Source organism: Etheostoma cragini, chromosome 17, assembly GCF_013103735.1.
Source record: "Etheostoma cragini isolate CJK2018 chromosome 17, CSU_Ecrag_1.0, whole genome shotgun sequence".
NCBI lineage: Eukaryota > Metazoa > Chordata > Actinopteri > Perciformes > Percidae > Etheostoma > Etheostoma cragini.
In genome coordinates, this window is record NC_048423.1 from 22217312 (window position 1) to 22229887 (window position 12576).

Sequence of the window (12576 nt, forward strand, 5' to 3'; positions counted from 1 at the left end):
GTGCATTTTCTCCCCTTTGCAATCAAGTAAGCAGCCCACTTGACAACATGCAGCCCTGGCAGACCCATTAGTCTCTGCAAATGTGACAACTGAATGAATGACACATGTGAAGCCATATGGCTCCATAGGAGTTCATCCAGTTCTGCGTGCAGACGTGCTGGATCGAACCTCAGCTACTGTTTAATTTTGCATTACATGGTGGGTCAAAATAACCAGTACTCCAATAAAAATTGATTTTTGTTTGAATGATCTGATATCAATAAAAAAAATATGTTAATATTCTATTCCTAAAGTCCTATTCAGTAAAAAGTACTTTAAGGTAAGTTTTTTGGGGGGTTAATTCTATATGTAAAGATTAACTTCAGTTGCACATTTTTGTATTCCCAACATATATTCAAATATTTGTTCTTGTATTTTATTCCTATTATTATTTCATGTACATATTGTATGTATGTATATTGTGTCCTTATAATTCATTTGTATTTACATTATGTGTTGTGTGACGGATTTTGCTGCTGTAACACTATTATTTCCCATTTAATTTGGATCAATAAATACCTATCTATCCATCTATCTATCTATCCTAGTGCATTATTAAGCATGTTTGAGGGTTGCTTCTGGCTTGTAAAATTTATAGCAGAAAGCATTATCTGAAAATCCCATTTATCTCCAAGCAAAATTGGTATTGCAATTGAAATCTCCCTAGCTTAATTGACATTGAATTGAATCTGAAATGTAATTAAATCCGGACCGTGTGAATCGGAATGGAATTGATTCTGGAATCAGTCTCAATACCCAGTCCTAGTGAGCATGTGACTTTATGCCCATCATGCATTTTGCACTCAGTTTCGCACCATTTTTTTTTTGCATTGTTTCTATATTTGCAGTGCCATTATGTAATTGGTTGTGTTGAGTGTATTTGCCGCACGTTGGCTGGATGCTGCGCATGTGTTGTCAAATTAATTAATTTGTTATCTTAATTTGCTTGTGTTTCGTCTATTTGCATGTGTTTTCTTAAGTTGCATGGCGTTTGCCCTTGTTGGCTTTTGTAAAATATATTAGAATATAACCAAATATTGCTTTATCCATGGATACTTACTGAGAAACCTTGGTGGCATGAATGGAGTGTGAGAAAATGGACCCCTTGGCACAGACATGTACTGGTCGTTTTGCATGTCTTTCTATTTTTTTCATCTCTTCATAGCCTTTTCCATCTCTTAGTTGTCATTTTGTGCTTCTGTGTAGTTGTTTCGGTTGGTAGACGAAGGGCTGGGTGTTGCACATGTTCCGGTGAATTATATAACACCTCTCGAAGTCATTCAAGAAGCACCCCCTCTATTCCGACAAGAGAAATCACATTCCTTGAGAGCATTCCCACCAAGTACGTTTTTTTTGTGCTGACTCTTTTACTCAGAACATCTCAAAACTCTTTCAAGAAAGCTGTGTGGTGCCATGGTTTCATAGGGTGAGAAGAAAGCTGATCAAACCACTGAAAAGGATCTAGATTGCAAGCTTTTGTATTTATGATAAAATGGATTGTCGTAAGTCTTAAGTTGTGCCAACACAGGATGAGGTCAATTACGTGTCATGCTAAGCTAGAGCTGAATTGGACGTGTTAAGACTCCTCCTGCTGAGATGATATGTAACCAAAACTCTGCCAACAAGCTAATTATGAGAACCTTTGTTTGAAATCCCTGCTGTTTTAGTTGTAATTAGGCAGTGTGAGCCTTTCAAAACCAAACAATGCAATGTGACAAAGTGTTTCACAACCTTGCATTACACTGACAGATAAACTCAGCCCGATACTCTGCTCATCCGTCTGAACTATAAACCCACGAGGGGTGTCTGTCCCTTCTGGGCCAAAGTGACTCATTCAACAGTTCACAAGTGACACACAGATGTGAAGCCTGTTGTAAATGACCTCTAATATGCCGCCAAATGGGTTTTACATATCAGGCTCCCACTGGATCCACAAGTGAATTATTTTGTACTCTTCAACCTTTTAACAAGATAACACCTGCATCTGTATGCAAAATATAACATAATTTTATCATTGGATGATATGATATGGATACAACGTGGTGGTTGGAATGGTTGGATTATAAAATCCACAAACATTCACACACTCAGCATGACCCAATCTTTGACCATATCTTTTTTCAGTAGTGTAGAGTGTCTCTAAGGATTGCAAAACCTTTCATGAAATGATTTCAGAATCATGATCAGAGAATGAGTTTTAGGGATTTTGGTGATCCTCTGAATTTTCCTCTAATGCCACTATTAGAGAAAATGGCATTTCTTTTGGGTCGTTCTTTTAAAGACAGTTAACGATCGTCTAATATGTGTTGTATCCCCATAAGTTTTCACTTATGCAGTAAAACAGTTCCCAGACTATGTGAGTCTCAATTGTGTTTTTTACTGCAGTTTGCGACAGTTTAAGGCTGGCTCACAGTCATACTTTATAACTAGAACTGCAAGCACTTATGACCGGGGTCCAAGCCTCATCGCGTTCCCGACGCGATTCCACATTAGCGATCTGGCGGAGCTTGCAAAAGCGGAACCCAAAGCTAACCAGGGGAGGCAAATATCGAGAGGTGTGAGCAGCCAGGTCTGTGGTAGATTTTGGTTTTAAATATCCCAGAGCCCTAAAGGATTTTTGACAACCTCTGCTCAGTCTGATTTCATTTTCTATAAAAGCTTGTCAAACATCAACCCTGTTAACTATATGAACATCAGTTCTTTTCAGGAAAAATTGGGCTATAAGAATATTTGTGCTGCACTGAGGTCACTTGAATGTTAACCCTTGTGTTGTCCTCGGGTCAAATTGACCGGTTTCAAAGTGTTTTATATCAGAAATGTGGATTTCTTCAAACCAAATTGCCCCAAAATAACATGGATGATTCCATACAACATTCTTTAGGTAAAATTAATGATTACTTTCATTGAATTTTTTGGGTGTTTTATTTAATCTTGTAGAATTTGAATTCTTTTTTTTTGTTGAATGGTTTCAAAACAGTAACCGGACTAAACTTATACCCGTCTTTTATCCACTCACCATCCTCTGATCTTAACTATTAGCTTAAATAATTCCTAATTTCTGCCTTTTTAATTAAAAACTTTTGTATAATTTGAAATAAATAAGATTTGTTGACCATGAATTCCAAGAATAAGTGGAAAACCAATTATTAAACAAGCTCAGGTTTTCAAAAAAAGCATCAAAAGCATGGAAAAAGTGACAAATAAAATCAGAAAAAGGACAAAACTCGTTAACAAAGCAGTTTTATATATTTGGTCATCAAGTGCAAAAATAAACATATTGAACATTATAACTCATATAAAGGACAAATTAGTTACATTGCGTACATACAGTGTATCAATCTTGCATGTAAAAATATGGATTGATTGCACAATGAGCATGTTTGACGTCATTGCAGAGCCACGTAGCGGTCCACATGTGTAATATTTGGGAAGTCAGGTCAGCTACCCATTGTACATCTACCCTGTTAATTTAAAGTAATGCACTTTAGTGTGAGTGGTTAAGCCAAACATGAGTCCCAAAGGACATGCCCACTTTGACCAATCAGTACCCCACTGTACGGGGCGCCTCAGCAGTGGCCCTTGATGGCACCCATACATTTTCTAAGAATCAGATGAGCCATTGAGATGTAAACGTTTTGTATCTGTAGCGCCCCCTAGTGGCTACTTTTTGTAAAATTGGTTTGAGAACCTCAAAGGGTCATAGCAAGGAACAATCTAAAGGTCGTCTTTGACAGCATTTATTTTGGCCGAGGTACGGCAACGTTGGTGTTTTCATAGTTTGCAACACAAATTTGTTTGAGCGTAATATGCGTAATTTTTGTTCTATTAATATTCTTTTAATTACTTTTTGTCAAGTTGGTCTGGAGATGCTTTGTACCAAGTTTTCTGCAGATCAATCGCACGGTCTAGGAGGAGTTGGAAAAAGTTAATTTTTCAATAAATCACGTTTTTTATGCATAAAAGTCTAGGCGGAAATTGGCGTGGCCTATATCACAAGATGCAGTTGGATCCAGGAACCTTGTGGATATATGGATTTTTAAAATGTCCGATGTACGGTTTGATAGTTATAGGGCCACCTAGTGGTGGTGGAAGTCGGTAAATTGTTACACCTGAGGTGTTTGCGAAGTTTTGGACCAGTCTTGAAAATAGAACACCACGACCATGTGCGACATAAGCTGTAGCGTGACTTTAAAACGGAGGAAAATGATCCTTTAAAAAACAATGGGGTTCCACAGCCCTGCTGTATGAACCGCGTGGTTCCCAGATCTTAGGCTTGAACCCCTAACAAAAGAAAAGAAACACAGCTACTTTTAAACATCATTAAAGACTTGGATATCAACAGGTATTTGGATATATGTGCAAACATCGCAACGCCAATCTCTTCAAGAAGCTGGTTGAAGGAATGAAAGAGGGACGCTGTGTTTGCACAGTCCACCAAGTCCGCCACCAGTGGAAAAAATACAAAATATACTCTTCTGTACGTCTGTGTGTAAATGGGAATATAAGTGGAATATTAACTTTCATTAGCCATGTAAACAGCTTATTCGGAAAATGGTCTTTATCGCAACAAGGGGAAAAACTGAATACTGTATGCATGTTATAGTCACTGTGAGCATTTAACCTCAAAGCATCACTGGCCCTAAGTACAGCCTCACAAAGCTGCCACTGCAGACTAATATTCTTGTTTAATCTCAATTTATCCTTTTTAAACTTGAGTATCATTTCATATTTAGTGTCTTTCTGTTCATACAGTGCTATTTGATCTCCACCGCTAGAACATAGGGTCCCTAACAAGTGCACTCTGCACACAGACAGCCTGGAACTCCCTTAGGCTCAGCCGCCATCACTGTCTAAAATATGCTACGCTGCAGAAAGAAAAAGTCAGGGAAAAGAAACAAAACAAAAACAGAATCTTCCATCGAATAAAAAGCTATCACAGTCAGTACTTTTGCCTTGCCACGGGATACAAAAAACTTCAAAGCTCTGTCAGAGACCAAAATGTAGAAAGAAAAACACATTTTCCCGTAAAAGTACTACACTAATGTTGCTCCTTTTCTGCTGCTTTTATTCCCAGGGATGAGGGCCGAGCTATTATCTATGGTGATTCCTCCACGGCCATGAATATCCGAGTTAGTGTAGGCAGCTTCCAGCACCACCGGAAAAAAAGAAAGAGAGAGAAATGTAGAAGTTCTGCTGCTGTATTAAACAAAAACAGTACCCTGGCTATCCTTGTCTTCCAGAATAATTAGGATGTTGCATGCGTAATACAACACAAATCCTTCAAATACCTGTGTGCTCTTATTTGCATTATGTGCTGTGCATTGTGTTTTTAAATTATGGAGCAGAGGGGACAATTATAAATCCAGGGAAATGAGTGATAAATGTACAAGGAGTCCATTTGCAAGAACCCTGTACTCTGCCATATTCACAAATTTATTAAATCCACTGTGAGCCATCAACTCAGTGGTTTGCTGAGTCTTAAAAACATACATATATGCAAACCCAGCATATCCAGAAATTAAAAGCCTTTACATGCCATTAAGTATTTAGACAGAATAGTTCCAGGCTATGTAAACAATGCACACACACACATGCACACACACATGAATGTATACCGTACTATACTATCAATATTTGTTTGACTCATGTAATTTTGATTCCCATTCCCTGCATTAAATTCAGTCTCCTGTCCTCATGGGCTCTGTATCCACCCGCCTGCCAACCTTCTCTTCATCTGTGCCACTTCTCATCAGCAGGAGCTGACATCATCATCACCATAATTAATGCAGCAAGGTTACAGCGGCCTAAAGACACAAACTTCAAACCGGCTTCAAATCAAAAGAAAACTACACTACTTCTGTCATCAGCATCACAATGTGACAATGTACAGTATTAGCTCTCTATAGTGACCTTCCCCTTTTAAAAATCATATTCTTGGTGCTTGTCTTATCCTGTAAAGATAAAACCGTTTTTAGAGTCTGAAAATCTGCGGGATTTAGAGGACTGTTTTTCTGCTTGGGGTGGAGATGTGTTCACATTCTGAGTTGTATTGTGCATTTTTTAAATTATTTTTAAAATCTGCAGAAAGTTCTATTGAGTTCTGCTTCCGCAGATTCAGTGTGACCCTGGAAATCACATATTTCAGGACTGCCTTATTTATTATCAACTTCTCTGCTTGCCCGCCCAAAGAATTTGGCCCACCAGTGAGAAAGAGACATCATGGCTTTCAAAACAGCAAAGCCCCCCCCCCCCCCCCACCTCTGGTCCTCAAAAGCTACAGACTCAGAAATGGAATATATTAAGAAAAGCTCATTGTGGGACTGGCTCTAGTGGCTGGATTCTGCATCAAGGCTGAATTTTGGGAAATAGACTCCAAATACGGTATTAGGGGACCACTAAGGTCTATATAAAAGAGACTTCAGATACAGCATTAGGGCACCACTAAGGTCTATATAAAAGAGACTTAAGATACAATATTAGAGGACCACTACGTCTATATAAAAGAGACTTCAGATACAGTATTAGGGGACCACTAAGGTCTATATAAAAGAGACTTCAGATACAGTATTAGGGGACCACTAAGGTCTATAGTAAAGAGACTTCAGATACAGTATTACGGGACCACTAAGGTCTATATAAAAGAGACTTCAGATACAGTATTAGTGGACCACGAAGGTCTATATAAAAGAGACTTCAGATACAATATTAGAGGACCACAAAGGTCTATATAAAAGAGACTTCAGATACAATATTAGAGGATCACTAAGGTCTATATAAGAGCATCCAGGAGCACCATGTCATGGGACCTTTAAGGCCTGGTTGAGTTTAAATAAGGATGTGACCTGCCCTACTTGGCAACAATGGAAAACAACAAATATCAGAAGCTCTGTAGGGATCAAAGCAAAGCTCCTAAATTAATTAATTGGCAATTAGCTTGTAAGAAACCGTGGTCTGGAGAATGCAGAGGAGATCTAGTGCTAATGAGCATCTATTACTTATTTAAAGATGGCTCTGAAATGCCCTTACAACTTGTTTTTGTATCAAATTGTTGCACTTAAATAGTAACATTAGTCCTGCTTTATTTGTATAGTTTTCAAATCCGTTTCATTGTCAGCTAATGCAATACAAACATATGTATTTTTTTAGTTCTGTATTATTTTTGTTGTACTATACCCAAAACTGAGATGTGTTTTTAACACGCTTCTTCTCCCCCCCCACCATCCTCCTTTGATTGACCTACTTTTCAGGATGCTAATAAGTCAGCGGGGAGACGTTTGGTGAAGCCCTGTCGGATTTGCTCACCGTGGGCCTACATCACACTCCTGCCAGCCTCTTTATTGTTTTTTTTTTCCCGGGCTGGATGAGGCTGGATGAGGGAGGTGTCACACCGTAGCTGCCATCTACTCTTTCTTTTTGGAAGCCCATAAATTTAGGAGCAGATTCTTACGGTAGAGGATTAGGGCCAAGTGAAAAATGTCTTTGAGTATTGAGTTTAAAGTCAGCCTTGAAACTCAGAATAATGTTTTTCCCCTCAGAATTCTGACTTTAAACTCAGAACCCAAATACAATTTTTAACATGCGGCCCTGATTCTCTTCCGTGTGTACGTTATTAAAAAGGAAACTGCTTTTCGTGGTGGTAAGTTTCAGGGAGTTGTGCAACATTGTTCCAGACAGCCAAGAACCAGGTTTAATCGTTCTCAATCAGGATAGGTATTTAATTAACATGGAAACCAAATACCTGAGTGACTTCATAATAACATTTCTAAAAATACAACCCACATATCATACACGGTGCTCGTGTTGACAGGCTCTGAGTCAAAAATGAGCGAGATAGTGGTCATCTGATTGCGCAGCCAGCCGTTGTGAGGGAAGTTCACGCGGATCTGATTGGGGTCTGAAACCTGCTCAGACGTTTGCTCTGTAACTGGAACCAGACCAAGAGCAGAATAACTAGCTATATATAAATAATAACTCCGGCGGCCAGGCCACATTTCACATTACAGTGAAATGATACCCTCCTACACAGTAAAAACTCCAATGAAAAAAAACGTTTTACACGTCAAACACCTTGCTTCAGTTGGCAGTATGGTAATCTATTAATATATTCAAATGCAAAGTAATGTTTATTCTCAGGAGTTTAAATATGTCCCTATTTAAGGAGGTTATGTTCTGCATCTGTGATGAGCTTATTTGCAAAGCATGTCTGAATCATTATGGAAGTAGACGTAATGTGTTACACAAAGACTGTGCATAAACCACATGGCAAGTACAGGCGGCATATAATCAGAGCGAGGTTCGCACAGTGGCAGGTGGTACATTGTCAGCTGTAAATGTGTGAACAAAAGCATAATTATAACTTTCCCACATCACCTGCTCCAAATGAGCTCTGCGGATCGTAGCGCTGAACACAGTGAAGAACCGATGGCTTGGAAATACTTTCTGTCACACACAATGGGAATCATTTAAAACCGTATCCAGGGTGTGATTTGTGAAAAAAGAAGAGTGGGGGTGGGGGGGTGGTTGTGATGTATTTTGATCATGCACAACAACAAAAAAACATGCAAAAATGAAATCCACCTTTCAATTCCGTGGGTACAGTGCCACTCGGAAAGCCGTGCCAAAACATTTATTCATGAATTCAGTTTCCACTGGAAAATGATCTCAAAATGAAAAATCACAACGTCGTGTCAATTTAAAACAGAGTGTTTTAAAGCCAGTGAGTTCACTTCCCACCAAAAAACTAAATGATTTCACCCAGGAACGCTTGTTTGTTTCTCGGGTGTGTTTTTATCCAAACCACGAGCATTAAAATGTAACTGTCATGCCGCATGACACTTACTTTTTGTGGCTAGTCTCCACTACCAAAAGGCTATGAAGATAAATATGGTGGAAAATGTAAGAGTGTGAGCTCTTGTAGAATAGGATTTACAGTATTTAGAAGCGGGCTGGTTGCTAGTTACAGTAGCTAACACTAGCTTTCATGCTACATACAGTAAATAAGCTGGACAGAGTTGTCCCACATCTGGCGATAGAAACCCTGCTGTCCCCCCCCCCGTCCTGTTGGCTCAGAGCTCCACAGACTAAGTCTACAGGTACAAATTAGTTTTGCACCAAATGTGCCGCAAGAACTGTGGCAAAAGTACACTAAAAGAAGGATTTCTTTAGCAACAGACATTGGGAAGTTATTTAAACCTAGACATAAATTGAATTATTTGAAGTACGATGTACGATGGGGTTGTAATCACTGAGTTGCGGCTGTAGCTACTGGAAAAGTGACTCAAGTAAAAGAAAATACAAAATATGAGTACAGATTTTTTTTTTTACAAGCTCTCAAATCATATTCTACAAGTGCTCACATCACATCCACATGCTTTTACATTTTGCACCATACTTACCTTCATAAAAGGCATCTGGCGGTGCCTGTAGCCGGCTCACAGTCACCTGTTGGTGGCTAAACACCTGCCGCTGCTAGCATCACACTTATTATATGAATGTTTAGCCATCTTAGGAAATGCGCATATTTGCTGTGTATATGAGAAGATTGATACCACTCCATGGCTGCATTTTAATTGACTGGATACTGGATCCCCAAAGAGTGCATTTTCCGTTCATGTCACGTTTGAGATAACTCTTGTTATGAATAGATGCTATAAAGAAATTGAATTGAAGGCCTTGCCTACATTCTCTGAAGCCCTGACATTTCAATGGAGTTGCTCGCCTAGCGTATGAGGCAAAAAGCCTTTTAAGCTTCCTGTGTTTACTACCGTGATACCCTTTGAATGTGCACATGTGTTTCTCCTGTTGGCCCCGCTCGCGAGTTCCCGCTCGGCCAATAGATTTCTAATCACTTTTCTCGGCAAGCGGGACATTTTACAAATATAATTGGTCCATGGCAAAAAAAACAAAACATAAAGGAAAGTCATAACAGATCTTGTATCCGGTTTGACGTGTCCGAACAACAGTTTTTCATTTTGTTCTATTGCAATAGTAGCCAGTGGCCACTGGATACATTTGGAAGAAAGGCTGAGTGCTGTTCCTGGGGCCTGAACCACTCTCATGTCTGTACTGTAAACATGGAGCCACAACCAGCAGCCAATTGGCTTAGCTTAGCATACAAACTGGAAACAAGGCGGGACAACTAGGTTGGCTTTATCCAAAGGCCACACAATTGACCTATCAGCACCTCTAAAGCTCCATTATTAACATCTAATATCTTGTAGGGCAAATTTTGAAAAAAAGTTTCAAGTCTTTATGCTAAGCTAAGCTAACTGTTCCCTTGTTGCTTCATATTTATAGTGCTTTCTATTTATCTCAGAACTCAGAAGCTGGAGCTGGGAATGAAGTCACACCCAATTTATATGCGTTCCATTGATTACTCCGATTTTTCGTTGTGGGGATAGCTCCAGCCATTGTTAGCAATATCAGTTGATAACAATGCATTACACTGTTTTTTGTGTATACACACAGCATAACACCATGTCATAGATAAAAGAAGAACAAGAAGCCTTTTTTAATGACTGACTTAGTAAGACACAAATAACACAGAAGACCTAATAACTCTGTTACTACAGCTTTGACTACTGTTGATACATGGGGCATCCATACTGGATTTTAAACTGGGGATACCGCAAAGTTGTCTAAGTTCCGAGCTTGGAAATCCGACTTCTAAGTACAAATGGATTGCACTTTCAATGTACAAATATGAGAGTGGCATCGATCTTCTTATCTAGCTCTCAGCAAGAAAGTGAAAGTTTTTTAAGCTGTATTAAAAACGTTTCACCTTATCTATTCTGATGCTTCTTCAGCTCCTACAATATGACAGAGCCCAGGCCATAAACATACCTTCAATTCAAGTTATTTATAGTATCAATACCTCTTAGGTCAACAATTGACTCATCTCTGTGCATGGCTTTTTTTGCAGGATAATGAGAGCTCTCTGAGTTTTGAGTCACCCGTAGAGTAAAGCACTAGAGTGGGAGCTCGCAGCTCTTGAATCTTCATTGTCATGCAAAGAATTGATAGGACAGCCTCTTGGACCATGGTGATTCAGTCACCTCACACCTCATGATGGTTCCTAGCTCAAACAGTTACTTAGTAAGTCGCAGTGAGCAATCACTATAAATGACCTGGAGTGTTGGCTTTCCCTCTCGCAGATAATCAGAGTAAGAACCAAGCCGAGACTCTCTCATAAAGTCCCAATGGACCTGTGAGTCTGTTGACAAGATTTTTTACTGAACATGGAGCAGATTTTAGAGGTGGTGCAGTCCCATCAATAAGTGTTCACATTCACATTCACTCAAAGCAGCCCGGATCAAAGCTGCACTACTGCAATACTTATGGTAATAACAATCAATTAAATGACTATGTAGAAAAACTTTGACTTAAAAACTAGCTTTAGTTTATGTACCCCATTATTATTTATTTTAAAATTAATTATTTTCTAGTTACTTCCTATAATTATTTGTATTCATTTATGTCCTTGTACTGCTGCAACAATCTTATCTTATCTTAATAGTTGTCACCATAATCATAATTTACAATGGGGATGGGGGGGGGGGGTTACAGCTCCTCAAATAAGCAAAACTGGCCAGTGCAAATCTACTAAAAAGAATGATAATTTAATTTACATTAATAAAGACATCATTTGCACCTTAACTTCACGCAGAAGATACACAAATGTACATGAATGAAGGAAATTTCCTCTTTTTTCTACTTCCATGATTGCTCTGGGGTTAAAGAAAATTGCCTCATTGGATTGAGGTCCAATCGGTCTCACGCCATTTCATGAAATGGTCATGTAGTTTTGATTTATTAATTTGTTTAAATGTCACGATTTTCTTGTTTATTACATGTACATGTCATAATTTGCAAACGTGACCATTTCACAAACTGCCATGACACCTGGCTGCTCTGGGGGACGCAATAACGGGGAAAACAAACGTTAGACTTGGGACGGTGACAACAACTCATGCTGGGACAGGGTCCGCGGTCTCTGGGGGATGCAACAACAGGGAAACACACATGAAACACCGCAAGCCGGCGACAACAGCGGACGGTTGTGGTGAGGGAAAAAACGGGGAAAGGAACTGTAACACGCGGACCACAATCCCTGGTCTCCGGGGTGAAAGTCCTGTGGTGTTTGACCCATCCACCCCCCTCACCCAATCTCCCTGCACGGATTTTCGGCTTTTCAAAAATACTCACTACCACAATAGTTCTGTGCCATTACTTCAAAATTCGTAATCAACACACGAAAATAACAACATTAACGTGACCTGTACACAAATTAATTGATTAAATAACGTGACAATTTCACAAACAGCCATGAGACTGGGCTGTTATGCCAGATATCCGTTACCTTCCACTTTCTTTTCGTTGGCATTCTAAACTCTGTTGGATTTCTGAGGACTATGGTGAAGTGCTCCTCAGATCTCTGTAGGAGAAATCCAGACAGCTAGCTAGACTATCTGTCTAATCTGAGTTCCCTGTTGCATGACTAAAACTACTTTTAAATGTACACACGTGCCACCAAAACAA